The sequence below is a fragment of the Mandrillus leucophaeus genome, unplaced genomic scaffold (assembly GCF_000951045.1).
Source record: "Mandrillus leucophaeus isolate KB7577 unplaced genomic scaffold, Mleu.le_1.0 Scaffold203, whole genome shotgun sequence".
Lineage (NCBI taxonomy): Eukaryota > Metazoa > Chordata > Mammalia > Primates > Cercopithecidae > Mandrillus > Mandrillus leucophaeus.
In genome coordinates this window covers 3,588,436-3,603,613 of record NW_012102066.1, presented here as the reverse complement: position 1 = coordinate 3,603,613, position 15,178 = coordinate 3,588,436, and the positions used below count along the sequence as shown (strand labels likewise).

General features: G+C 37.3%; 1 protein-coding gene across 3 annotated transcripts in view; it reads left to right on the top strand.

The window, feature by feature from the left end:
* The window catches only part of FAR2 (fatty acyl CoA reductase 2), a 189,411-nt gene that overhangs the window by 67,432 nt on the left and 106,801 nt on the right, over window positions 1–15,178 (top strand). For 2 of the 3 annotated variants that reach the window (XM_011979576.1, XM_011979575.1), the window contains exon 1: window positions 13,761–14,044. The exons of the other annotated variant lie outside the window; for it this stretch is intronic. The gene's annotated coding sequence lies outside the window, so the exon portion shown is untranslated. Of the gene's footprint in view, window positions 1–13,760; window positions 14,045–15,178 lie in introns of those variants that run through there. 3 annotated transcript variants of the gene reach the window in all.

The window sequence follows — 15,178 nt, the reverse complement described above, 5'->3', positions numbered from 1 at the left end:
TTTTTTTTTAATCTCAAGGAGACAATCTTACTTCTCAGAAATCCTACGGTTATCACACACTTCCAGAAAGCAATGATCTTCGTTGTGTCTATAGATTACTTTTACCCCACATTCAAACGGTACTGAGGAAAGTTGCCATTTTAAGACTTGGTTTATACCTATTCTTCAACTAAAACTTGCTCTGTATTCCAGACAAGTGTTTAAAAAACCTCTGCTTTCTCCATTTGTAAAATCGGGCTAATATAATATGTACTGTGTGTGTGAGCTTAGTAGATTATGTATGCATGTGTGTATACATATTTACAGACGACTACATCACTAATTTTGGCACTAATAAGAAAAAGCTATATTTAGTCTTTTGTTAGTAGTTGTAATAATAACATAGTGATTTATGAGAACAGTTTTCTGCCATATATATACACACACATATATACCAATATATAAAAATGTGTGTGTGTTAAAACAACCTAAAACTATAACTTCATGTAAAGGAGGAAAGAGTGTGAGCTGCATTCTATTTCCATTTTCCCAATGAATTATTCAGTCTCCCAAAATAATTGAGTTGATCTTTTGTGCTAGATTTTCTATATATAAAACAAAGAAAATACTTTCTTCCCCTTGAGTAACAGGGGTATTAGAGGACTGATAGAGTTTATTTATAAAGTGCTATATGACTTAAAGGACAAGTGCTTTGGCAGCATCTTGATGGAGACAAAAACACTCTATATGCCAAAAAAAAAAATTACTGACATTTTTGTAGATGAGTGGTTTTTCATAAGAAATATATTTAATCTCTTGGATCCCAATTTGACATTCTTTGACTCTCCTATTAGTTGTTTTACTATCAAGTTAATTTAATTATAGTCATTTTAATGAGGAAATGTTTTATGTTAGCTTCTTTTTTTTTAAATGAAACATGAATAAATCTTCAATTTTCCATTTAAATGCCAATAAAAAATTCTGAAACCAGACGAAAGCAGATGGTCCAGAAGGTTGTGTTTTGGTAGCATATAATGAAACCAAATTAATCAATCAAGAATACAGTACATATAATAATAATGAACACAGATTCAAGGGGTTCCCATTTTGTCTTTGCTAGAAGACCTACTAAATTTTTTGGGTGACAGAATGATGCTAACATAATTCTTTAAAGTCTACTAATGGAAAACCAAAGTTTGTGTTGGGACATAACATATTCTATAAATCACTCAAAAAACAGAAATGAACCGTGAGCCACATATAGCCATTTGGTAGCCCCTTACTACAGCACATCACTTAAATGGTTGTATATTTTGGCACAATATGGAACTCCCTGCCTGAAACTGTTTAACATGGTACTTGTAACCTTATTTTATTTGCAGGGAAATCTAATTTTAAATATTCTGTTCTATTACTTCCGTAAGTATCCTTTTATCTTATGAACCAGAATAGAATTCACCCATATTTTTTACTTAATATATTGATAATTTTTTATTAGTACTGATTATATCTTAGCCATTTTTGTTACCCTCATAGTATTTCATTACATGGGTAAACTAAAATTTCTTTAATTCCTACTATCATAAATTCATTTCTAGTTTTTTCCCGTTATAAACAATGCAATGATGAACAAGGATAAACTTTTATTAAGGAAAATGGAAAATTATTGAGCATGGGGCCAGCCTCCACATATCCTGGGAGGTGGAGAAAGAAGGAAAAAAGTGAAGGGAACCTTAGAAGTATAATCCTGAAAAAAAAGAGTGGGTACCAAGAAAGGAGAGTATCAAAGATATACTTTACCTGCCATTTCAGTCCTTTCCAGAACTATCTTTCCATGCTCTGAGAAGTTGTCCCTGACTATAACAGAAAACTAGAGAACTATCAACAAGACCTCACTTGATCTGAGTTGAAAATATATTTTACATACAAATCTATGGTTGGCATATTGTCTGTTTGTATTAGTGATATTTTGGTTAACCACTTAAAAAAAATAGTAGTTAGAGGCCAGGTGTGGTGACACATGCCTTAGCTGTTCGGGAGGCTGGGCTGGGAGGATCAGTTGAGCCCAGGAGTTCGAGGTTGCCGTGAGCTATGATCATGCCACTGCACTCCAGCCTGGGTGACAGAGAGAGATCCTGTCTCTAAAATAAAAACAAAAATATAGTAGTTAGTGTAGGACAGTCATGGTGGTTCCCACTTGTAATCCAAGCACTTTGGAAAGCTGAAGCACGTGGATCACCTGAGGTTAGAAGTTCAAGACCAGCATGGCCAACATGGCGAAACCCTATCTCTACTAAAAATACAAAAATTAACTGGGCATAATGCGCATGCCTGTAGTTCCAGCTACTTGGGAGGCTAAGGCAGGAGAATCTCTTGAACCCGGGAGGCGGAGGTTGCAGTGAGCTGAGATTACACCACTGCAGTCCAGCCTGGGCAACAGAGCGAGACTCTGTCTCAAAAAATAAAGAAATAAACAAACAAACAAATAAATAAATAAAAGACAGAAATTCTCAAAGTATATTCAGAAATATTTTATCCTATTTATTGAGAATAAATACATATTCATCAAGCTACTACCAATAAAAGTATATGAATCTAATCCTGAGACAACTTAAAGCAAATACTTAAAAATCTGGCTTCTACTTCTACCTCTGCCTTAAAATTAAAATGAGTGTTTTCTTTTAGAAAAAAATAATTGCTAAATCTAGTGACCCATTTCAGGTCTTTATTCTTGCTGACTATTCTATTCCATTTACCCCTAACCAGTAACTCTCCTGGTAGTTCCACTCCATGACTGTGACCTCCATCCTTGGTTTAATTTTTACTGCTCTAACTGCTCTTTTCTGTCCTGTTTTAAATCTTCTATACTTAGGATAACTCAGAATGCTATCTTTTATCTCCTTTTCTTATGTCTTCTTTTCCTGTCACTTGGTAAAATTACCCATAATTTATATTCTATTCCATATATAGATGACCCCGAAATTTGTGTCCAGTCTTGCATTCTTGCCAGGTCCCCAGACCTGAGTTTCCACCATCTCCTGAAATTGCCCTCCTACATTCCAAGCCAATACTGCAAACTTGGGATATCCAAATGGTATTCTTCCTTTTTCCCCATAAAATGGCATCACCAAGTTTTATCACCTAAACTTCTTTTTAACTACTTCTTCTTTCTTCAGAATTATAACCAGTTGCTATAGTCTCACGGATAGCAGAATTGTTTTTGCAGGAGCCAAACTTGGGTTTGAATTGTCCTACTATTAATAGTTGAATGCCTTTGGGCATGTTTCTTAACATCATGGGCTTATATCAAACAAAACAACGTGTAAAATACTTAGCTGAGTAACTTGCACAAAATAAGGGCTAGATAAATAATTATTATCGTTTTTCCTTTGTAGTGTCATTCATCCCTTCTTCATTCCACTAACAGTCACAGGATAGGTTTTGTTGTCTCTTATCTAAAAATTACAATAGCATAATAATTGGTCTTTCCTCCTTCAAACTCCCTTCCCATATATAGTGTATATTCCATCAAATTTATCCCTACAGAATATCTCTGCCTTGTAAGTCTCCTACTCAGAAGCATTTGGTGTCTCACTGTTTCCTCCTTCAAAGTGAAAAAGTTCAGATTCCTTAGCATGTGTTTTATTGTAGCAACAAGCAAAAGATGAGTAGGATTCTAATAACAGCCCTTACTGGAATAAAATTACTATGGGTAAAACCTACACCAATTCATTGCGGAAACTACAGAGGCCATAGAACATTAATAGAAACACAAAATGAGGACACATATGAGCACTGAATCATAAAGGCCCCTGCCATATACGAGTACAATGAAATTAAGCCTATCAGTCGGACGCAGTGGCTCACGCCTGTCATTCCAGCACTTTGGGAGGCCGAGGCAGGTAGATCGCCTGAGGCCAGGAATTCGAGACCAGGCTGGTCAACATGGCGAAACCCTGTCTCTACTAAAAATACAAAAATTAGTCGGCTGTAGTGGTGCACACCTGTAATCCCAGCTACTCAGGACGCTGAGACAGGAGAATCCTTGAATCCGGGAGGCAGAAGTTGCAGTGAGCTGAGATCGTGCCACTGCACTCCAGCCTGGGTGACAGAAGACTCTAAAAAAAAAAAAAAAAAAAAAAAAAAAGAAGAAGAAGAAGAAAAAAAAAAGATTAAGTCTATCAGTAATTGGTTTCCAACTTATTCTTCTTGCCCTATCCCCTTTGTTGCCTTCTACAAAAGGTGTGCTGCAGTCAATCTAAACCATCTCCATCCTTCAGGCTTTGACCTCCTTTAAGTAAACTTCCCTTCAAATGAATTATCCAGCTCCACTCAACCCCAAGGTGGCAAACTTTATGGCAGTTAATAGAAGGAGCCTGATTAGAACCAATAATTTGTATAAGAAAACACCAGAGAGCTTTGGAGTAATAATAAATATAATCTGAAGTTCCGCTCCAGAGTTACCCCAAATCCACACCCCAAAGTTTCTTATTTTGCCTTCAGAAATGCCGTCACATTTGAGCACGCTTGCAAATTTAAGCACATTTCTTCATGTAAGTCATCAATTTTCATTAAATTTGTCAACCTGTCTTTCAAGAAGCTTTTAGCTTTCAAGAGGCTTATTCTAGTAATACTGAGAGAATATTGCTCTTCTGATTTGCTTGGTGATTTTATGCATGGTATTTGAGAATACCACTTGCTGATTATATGTTGATGCAATATTTTTCCTAACCAGACTTCAGGCATATAAAGTAGGCCTTACCAGGAGCACATTACACACTCTAAATGAAAGGAAAAAAAATTTTCACTCATTTCTTCATGTTTGTTGCCTATCATGTGCCAGAAAGTGTTCTAATTGCTGGTGAAACAGAAGTAATGAGACAGATGATGTTTTTGCCCTCATGGAACTTACATTATTTAGGGAAAGCTGGTCTAGCAAATAAATAAATGAGAACATAAACCTAGAACACAAGAATGTGAACATGAATAAGAACATGAACATGGGACCAGGCACAGTGGCTCATGCCTGTAATCCCAGCACTTTGGGAGGCTCAGGTGGGTGGATCACCTGAGGTCAGGAGTTCGAGACCAGACTGACCAACACGGTAAAACCCGTCTCTACTAAAAATACAAAAATTAGCTAGGCTTGGGGGTGGGTGCCTGTAATCCCAGCTACTCAGGAGGCTGAGGCAGGAGAATGTCTTGAACCAGGGAGGTGGAAGTTGCAGTGAGCCAAGATTGCACCATTGCATTCCAGCCTGGGTGACATAGCAAAACTCCATCTGAAAATAAAATAATAATAATAACTATTAAAAAAAATAAAGAATGTGAACATAGGTGATATGACTGATGATGACAAGGAAAGACAGAATTAGATTAGTGGGTGGCTAGAGAAAGTCACTCTTGAGAAATTGAAATTGTAAACTGAGATCTGAATGTAATAAAAGAAGCAGTCATGCTAAGATCTAGTGCAAGAGTGTAACATTCAAAGAAGAGCGAAGGCAAAATCGCTGAGGCAGAAATGAGTGTGGCATGTTCAAGAATCAGAAAAACTATTAAAGGACCTAGAGTGTAGTCATGAGAGAGAAATGGATATATAATGAGAGACAGCTCATGTAGGATCTTGACGTATAATGAGGAGTTTTTATTTCATTAATAAAAATAAATACATCCTTCCAAGCTAAATATGAAGACCACAGTACATAAAGCTTTATTAAATTAAGAAAACAAGAAACCTTATACTTTTGTGTGTCCAACGAAGAGGTAGAAACAAAAAAAGAGAAAGAAAAATAAAAGACATAGAAATGTTTCTAGGAAGATGAGTGAATGAGCTTAAGCTGTATATTGATGTTATGTTTGGTCTGTTGTTTTGGTTAAGCTCCCATAGTTACAGGCCTCTTTCATTTGTACATTATTTTTGACATGGAAACTGATCAAATAATTAAGAAACGTATCTGTTAAAGAAAGAAAAATCTTACTTTCTTGGAAACAGTAACTTACACGTTAGGAAAAAATCAAATCTGTTATCAATGTGCACTTTTAGGTAAATTCAGTGTCTTACCTTTGAGGATGTCTGTAATGGCTTCATATTAACAAAATCTTTAACTTTGAGGTAATTATCATTAAATATTTTAGAATACAAACCACAAATTCTATTTTGTTTCCACTGTCACCAAGGCCTAGCTTAGACACGCTGTGGTTATCGTTTATAAATAAAATTAATATATCAATATGTAAACAAAAAATAGTCATTAAATGGAATGAATATGTGATATGCACAAATTATTTTAAAAAGGGTATAAGAATGATTTCCCTTACTCTCTTGGAGTTTGAGCTCCAAGGAGAGCTTTAAATATATAGCCATGGCCCTATTAATCCTTCTCTTCCTCCTAGGGTTCACCCTTCTGCATCCTCATGGTCAAGATAACTCTACCTCAGCTCTCTGGGCTGAGTTGTGGGGCCCCAAACTGTACCACGGGCTGAAGTAAACTTATATCCCTAACTGAATCCCTTGCCCTTCTGATTAAGCAAGATATTACCCAGATCTTCAGCTGGTCTCTGAAACCTCACGGGACTGTGACAATTTCCAGAGTGTTAGGAGCTACCTTAAATTAATTAATGTAGAAACAGTTCTCATCTGACACTATCAACCTCCAGGCTCCTCCATGGTAATTTTCTTCAGGAAAGCCTTTTTAGAAAGCCCTGTCCTTCAGCAGTCTTATTTACAACATTCCACCCAATGACTGCTCTATTTCACTGGTATCTTCAATGATACTGCCCAATATTGTTATGTTTTTATGTTACCAAGAATTTCCTCCCCTTTGGTTGTTGCCCTTTAGGGCTTTGGTCACACACAGTTCATGGAGTTGATGAGGATCGGGGATCTTGGGTTCCTTGACTCTGGGAATCTCTTATTGCTGTCATGTGCACAGCAGATGCTGCAATGAGATAAGGATCTATGTCATTTTAAGCCTGATTCAGAAAGGGAAACTTTTACAAAATTTTACATGTAAGCTCCCACCGATTATAGATCTCCTAACCCCATCGGTAAGCTCCCACCAATTTCAAATCTCCTAACCCCATCACCTGCACTTTATGCCTTCACATCATAACAACCTGCAGCTAATAAGAAACAGCTGAAACAAAAAGGCTGCTGTTAGCCTTTTCAGGGGTTTTATTTTTCCTCCTGACAGCCCAGAACATATAGTATTTTGAGTTAATTTCAGGCATTTCAATATTTTAGACTTCCAAAAATATACGAAAATATAAGTCCAGCATGTTGCTTCCACAATGTCAAATTATTAAACTTTTCATGTCATGTAGGAGAAACTAGATTTTATCAAATGGGCCACAAAACACTTTGGTGTACAATGGTAGATATGTGCTCAGATATTCACAGTACTTTGCCAAAGAAACTAAACAAATAACAATAACACAACACCAGAACTATCCATCACAAGGCAAGGCTCTCCAATCGCTGGCATTTAAAGACTAAAAGAAAATGACACATTTTAAAAATATTTTGGCTGTTTAGTGTAACTTACCCCTACCAGGCACATGGTTAAAATGTAGGATTCTGACTAGAATGTAGGAAAAATAGGTACATTATCACACACTTTTTTAAAAACTTCAAAAAACTACAAATAAAAATGGTGTAAAGAAATGAAAATTTAGAGAAGTCCTTTCTAGATGGGTGAATGCTAGAGGTCACTTTCCTGGAGGCATCTGCTCATTCTGGGCATGGGAAGGTGGAGAATCTGGCTTGAGACCTTTCTGAAGAAAAGGGAAACAAGTATTACATTAACTAGGAATCTTAGCTGGCATGACAGATTGCAACAATAAAAACGGAACCCAAAACATAGAGCTGATTCTTCCTAGCTGCTGATTGTCCCCATGGGACTTTTGCTAAGTTCCCAGAAGAAGCAGTAGAGGAAGCTGGAGGTGGGGTTAGAAAGGCAGAGAGAGATTTCCATTAACTCATGGTGCTTAACATCCAAAGTCCAGCTAGAAGAAAAAGACTATAATACACACAGGACACATCTCATCCTAAAGATATGCAAAACCAGATGTGAGCTGGAACTTACCAAAATTTAAATTCAGCTTCAACCCAACTCAGTTCCTGATTGGATTGAAGTAATTAAACTCTCCCTAGCTGTCTAACAGAGGAAACAGTATGCCTCTCCGGAGAAAACTGTATTTACTCGCCTTTTTATGGCTTTTTAAAATACAAGGTACCAGCATAAAATAAATAATTATGATAGGAAACTGTGACCCACAATCAAGAGAAAAAAACTAGTCAATAGAAATAGCACATAGAGGACACAAAATGTTGGAATTCACAGGCAAGTTCTTTAAAATAACTATTGCAAACATGTTAAAGAAATTAATGGAAAAGAAACATAAAATGAACTAAGAAATGTAGAATTCCAAAAAAGAAATGGAATCCTGAAGAAGATAAAGAAGAGGAGGAGGACGAGGAGGAAGAATAAATAATAAAGAAAATGATACTGTAGAACTGAATGATAAATATCTAAAATTAAGGTGGACTTGATTATATAATATTCACAGAAGAGGAAAAGAATCTGTGAACTCGAAGTCATATTAATAGAAATGATCCCAACTGAAGCAAGGAGAAAAGAAAGGAATGAAAGCTAAAACTGAACAGGAAATGAAAAAGCATATGGACAATCTCAAATAGTCAAATATATGTGTAATCGAAGTTCCAGAAAGAGAAGAAAAAGAATAGGGCAGAAGAAATATTTGAAAAGAATCACTAAGAGTTTTACAAAATTGAATTGTAAAATGTTAACTCACATGGTAAAAAATCTTAGGTTATGACAGGTGGGATGAACACAAAGAAAATAAAACCTAGAAAATGACTGTAAAACAAAAATACAGAGAAAAATCTTAAAATCAGCTAGAAGGGGAAAAAGTTATATTTAGAAAAAGCACAGTGAGCATAATGGCTAACTTCTCAGAAACCATGAAAATTAGAAGGTAATGGAATGATATATTTTAAATGTTGAAAATAGAAACCTTCCATATTAGAATTTTATTTATTTATTTATTTATTTATTTATTTATTTTGAGACAGGGTCTTGCTCTGTCACCCAGGCTGGAGTGCAGTGGTGCCATCTCAACTCACTGCAACCTCTGCCTGGGGTCAAGCAATCCTCTTTCCTCAGCCTCTTGAGTACCTGACACTACAAGCACATGCCACCATGCCTGGCTAATTTTTGCATTTTTGGTAGAGACAGGGTTTCACCGTGTTGCCCAGGCTGGTCTCGAACTCCTGAGCTTAAGTGATCCACCTTAGCCTCCCAAAGTGCTGGGATTACAAGCATGAGCCACTGTGCCCAGCCCACGTTAGAAATCTATACCCCAGATGGGTACTATTATTACCTGCCTCACAGGGTTTATTTACATGAGGATCAAACAGCCTGGCTCACAATAAACACTAATGTTCAATACATAAAAAAAAACTACTCTGCTGCCGGGATCGTAAATTGCTATAATCTCTCTTGGGGAAAAGAATACCTGAAGCAAATGGAACAATATCATAACATAACATAGGTGGTATTTATTTTCCTCATACGTTTACACAAACAGGAACTTTCAATATTATTAAAAAAGGAAAGGTCTGACAGAGGACACGCTCCATGAGAATAGGGACTTTGTTTCATTCGCTGCTGTACATCAGCACCTAGACAAGTACCTGGGGAATCTGCATCATGGATATGAGAAAACCTTCTGATAATAATTTATAGTAAATGTGTTTTAACTCTGAGTAGACAAGAAAAAAGAGAGAAGGAACAATTGAAATTTAGATATGTTTAAATCCTTAAAAACGGAAACTGGCTTGGTTACATACATATTAAGTCATTCTGCCAGTGCCCATATCTGTGATACAGACAGCAGCTCTTTCATTTCCAGAAGATCCCCAAAGGAGGAAAGTGATGTCATCGTTTTCCTTTATCCTAAAAGTTATAGCGTTTTTTATAACTCAAATAAAGAAAATTTTTCTTTTCCTTTTTGGGGTTGAAAAATTGAATGAAAAAGAGAAGCATTCAAGCCAGATTTAGAAACCCAGAATCTGAAGTGTTTTGAAGCCAATCTTTTATTACAGTTCTTAAAATCAATGATTTTATTTTGTATTTGATTGCCCATTACAAATCCAGCAATTTTAGAGCTAGTGGGGTACTTAGATATTATCATCCCTGCACATTACAAATGATCCAGTCGAGTCCAGGCAGTAGTCACGGTACTGATTAGAAACAGAGCTGGCACTAGAACCCAGGACTTTGCTTTGACGTTCACGGTGAATTTTTAATGGACTCTGGCTTTGTCAATTTTTCGTTAAGACCTCTTTCACTTCCTCCATGCAGACCCTTTCTTGGTTACATTTTCCCTGATGATGAATGTCAGATATAGATTTAGAGCATCAGCCACTCAAAGCTCTTTCTCGGAGTACAGTGCAAGACTTAGACTAGTTTCTTTCCATAAATCAAAAGGTATACGAATCCTATGGGTTAATGTCTTTGAGCATATAGGAAAGACTTTAATTTGCAGTAATCCTTAAGAGAGGTGGAATTTGTGCTCTTAAATGACTTGCTACATTTCTCTATTAATTTAATGGATGAGTATGCAGAAATCTTCAATTTGAGCTTTAAAATCAAGGCCTTTTTACTATTTATACTTCAAGAAAATATGGTGCCTACCTATTTAAAAAGTAAATGACAAAAAGTTATTTATGATATTTAGTGTAAATGCCCATTTTTTTCTCCATTCATCAACATTTTCTCTCATTGCTAGCAGTGTAACATCCCAGTCACACGGCACCAAAGTATGTTACCAGTGGGATATCTATACGCTTCTGTAGCAACCTCAATTCTTGGCTCCTCAGAAGAAAGAATTCGACCAAGGGACAAAAGGCAGAGTGAGAGACCGAGGCAAGAGTGAACGTTTGTTTAAAAAGCTTTAGAAGAGGAACCAAAGGAAGTACACTTGGAAGAAGGCCAAGCAGGCGACGTGAGAGATCAAGTGCATGGTTTGACCTTCGACTTAGGGTTTTCCATGATGACATTCTTCTGGGGTTTTGTGTCCCCTCTCTCTGATTCTTCCCTTGGGGCAGCCTGTGCCTATCCACTTTGGGCTGCCAGCGCTTGGGAGGGGCCACAGGCGCAGTGTGTTTACTGGAGTTGTGCGCATGCTCACTTGAGGCATGAAGTGAGCATGCGTACAACTCCAGAAACTGGTAACATTCCCTTACCAGCGGCGTGTTCCCCTGAGGTTATATACCAGTGAACTCTGCCACTTTGCCTCTTACTGCGCATGCTCGAGCCCACACGCCCAACTCCAGAGATCTTATCTGGAAGCTAATCACCAGTTTCAGGTTTTTCTACCTATTGGGAGACTGCCTTTCCCTGACTCTGACTACATCCAATTATTATTTTAGAGGAAGTGTAAAACCATCTGACCATCATCTGATGGTTGCCTGACATTCCTGGTGGGGGCAGGGAACCTTCTGCCCTGCTCATACCTGACTAGCTACCTACTGTAACATAACCTCTTCCCTGTCTCCCAGTTAGGGTTTCTGGAATCTGACTGATATATTCGGAAAACTAAAGGATTGTTTTCAATTGGAAAATGCAAATATCATAACTATTAATTCCTTCTTCTAGTACATACATATTCAAACTGAATGAAATTTAACTACTTTAAATATCCCATCTATTCGATTTCTTTTTTGTCTTTTCAGTTTGCCAAATTATTTTAGACACTTTATTTCCTGCTAAATGGTCTATCTCAAAGCCAGTTTGCTCCCCCAATTTAATCCTGCAGCCGGACATGATGTTATATGCCTAATAATGACATATCATTATTATTACCACCAATTTTAGAAAATGAGCTTGCTTTAGGGTCATCCTGAGTTGACTTTAAACCTTTTATTTTTAATGGGAAATGCAATTACAGATGCTGCTCAGAGAATTGCTTCAAATTTTCCAAACTTGCTTTTTTTTTGAGATGGAGTCTCACTCTGTCGCCCAGACTGGAGTGCAATGGCATGATCTTGGCTCACTGCAACCTCCGCCTCCTGGGTTCAAGCAGTTGTCTCATCTTAGCCTCCCAAGTAGCTGGGATTACAGGTGCCCACTACCACGCCCAGCTAATTTTTTTGTATTTTTAGTAGAGACGGGTTTCACCATGTTGGGCAGGCTGGTTTCGAACTCCTGACCTCAAGTGATCCGCCTGCCTCGGCCTCCCAAAGTGCTAGGATTACAAGCATAAGCCACTGTGCCTGGCCCAAATTTTCTTTTATGATTGACCACTCTTCACATTCATCACTCGCTGTTGTAAGAAAATCTGTCTCTGAGTATTACATACTCTTTCAGTTTATTTGAACTTGTCCCCATTGCCTTATGTAGAGACTTACTCATGTTTCAATCATAGTGATATTTCATTGTTTTGATTGTTAAAGAGAAATTATTCAAACACATTTTTTCAATGTCAGGAAAGATTTTATTCAAGACTATTGCAATAGGGGTCAAAACTATTGCACTAGGGGAGAGAGAGTGAATTCAACTCCAAATAAAAATAGGGACAAGTGGGGATTTAGAGTAGGAGAGAAGATGGACAGTTACTAAGAGAAACTTGCTTAAGGTATCAAGGAACGGGGTGGAAGGAGAGGAATTCTCCTCACTCTTGATATCTAAAGTGATATTCTACCTGTTTCTTTTTCTTCATCTGGATTCTTCATGGGACACCTTGATATCATTCTAGATATCAAGAGTGAGGAGAATTCTCAATAAACTGGCTTAATAGGATACTTCGCTAAAGTGGGACTCAGGAGGTCAATGTCAAGGCTTAGTTCAGAAGAGGAGCCTGACTAAAATTGGGTCAGAGAGGAAGTCTTTGTCTTTCTTAATCTTTCAAATTTGAATTCACCCTCTAATAAGGACCAACTTAGAATGCTATATGTACTTCACAAGTTTTTTTCTAGACCTGGAAAATAAGCTCCATCATTGCTCATAATGACATTATAGGTAACTGACGCCAGCTGTCTTCATAAGAACAAAATTATCCAGCAGAATTGCACACACACTGACAATTTCGTCCAAATGAATTCTAGGAAATCTGGTTAAACTCAGAGGGTAATGAAAATATTTGTACTGTTTATATTGTGCTTAATATTTGCCAGGTACTCTCCTGAATCATTTACATAGTTTAGTCCTTTTAGTCCTCCCAACAGTCTATTGGGAGGGGTACTACTAACAGTCAATAGGAAAGTACTATTACTAGCACCATCCCAGGATTACAGACAGAGAAATGGAGGCACATACCAGTTTCAAAGCTTGTCTGAAGTTACTCAATTATAATATGTCAGGTTTGTGATTGGAACCTAGCACTGTAACTTTTGAGATGATGAGTTTACTACAGTGCATTCCTACTTCTGTAAATCTCTTCTCCTTCCTTTGTCTGAGCAAACATATAAAACTAGAAGGTAGGTAGGAGAAGTGGGATGACATTCATTTGTGGAAGTCCATATACTGTGTCATATTCTTCATCTTCAGAACTTTTCATCTCTAAAACATAGTGCAGTGTTTAGCAGGTCATCACTAATTTTTGTTGTTGGATAAGTGGCTGATCAAATGAATTAACAAAAGGACTCGATACTCCATTTCTGATCACCAAAGAGATAACCAAATTATGTTTCTCAAACTCTGGCATGCTGAGGACTGCAGTGACAACATTTTAGGACTAGAAGGCATTACTTGCATTTCACAATACAAAGATGATTGCAGCTGTCCATGGTAAGCTCAGCCCACAGAGCTTTTCAATTCAGCTTGGGGTGAGCTGGACGTCAGGCATGGGGATATAATAGTGTGATTAATCATTCTTCTGAAGGTTCTTCTGAAAAGCTACAGGTCTTGGGATACTGTGAGAGCCCCTCTCATTGCTCTTTAGAAGTAATTTAAATTTTTCTGCTACATTGTCTGCTCAGCTCGTATTCCTACCTTCTGGTCGTAGAGAAACCTGAAGTCAGAGAAATTAGACCAAAAAAAAGGTAAGAGAAAACCAAGCAACAAATGCAGTCTCAGCTATTGCTAACGTTATTCACAGGAGTGACAAACTGAATGAATCTTAGGGTGAGAGACTGGTCTTTTTACCTCATTTACACTTTTCCTTGGTCTGCACCATAGCTCAGCAGAACTCATTTATCCTAGGAAATCGATGACTAATTTTCTGTGAAGTAGAATAACGAAATCTGCAATGTTCCACGTTGGTTAAAAATAAGTACTTGGTTCACCTTGTGCTGTGAAGTTCAAGCCAAATAATTGTTGCAAGTTATTTAAGCATTTGAGTGAAGAAAAACTGACAAAGTTCACTATGACTGCATGAAATGAAATGCTGAACTTTTTGAGTTTGAGGGGGTTGGAAGGATGAATAGAGGAAGATAGTTGCTTCTAGCCTCTGAAATTCAATTCTGCAGTAAGTTTGTGTGTCACCAAGTGTCACTTTGGCACACCTGGTGCATATTTATAGTCTAAGGGTTTTCATATAGGATTCAAACATAGATTAAAGTAGCAGGGAACTTGAGAGCTCCAGGGAAGAATGTGATACTTTGATTGCATTTGATCATTTTATTGAATTTGCCTAGGAAAATCAATTAAAACACAAAACTTAATTTTCGTACTTACAGCAGAGATTATACATTCCAGCTTGTGCCTGACTATAGATTTTTGCGTTTTGTTTTTCATTAATCAACTTCGAAGTACTCAGAAGGCCGGTGGTTCTATTCTGCTGGGTGTGGGAGAATTGGAACAGGGCCTTCATTCCATAAACATTTTACCTGTTTCTTTTGCTTGCTCTGGCTTCTCTATGGGACATGTTCAAATTCTATACATACCAAAGCAGTGACTTACTAGACATATGTAATGTTTTAAAAAGATAATAGTGTATTTAAATTGCAAACGGAATTACTGCAATAATATGAAATATGTATGATTATATGGAACAGCTGAGGAGTTCCCAAGTGAATATTAATTGCCTTGTGTCCTTCTTTGAGGCGAAGGGATATAAAAATAACATGAATTCACAAGTAATTAGAGCCGAGTGTGGTGACTCAGACCTGTAATCCTAACACTTTAGGAGGCCAAGACAGGTGGATTGCTTGGGGCCATGAGTTTGCTTGAGGCCA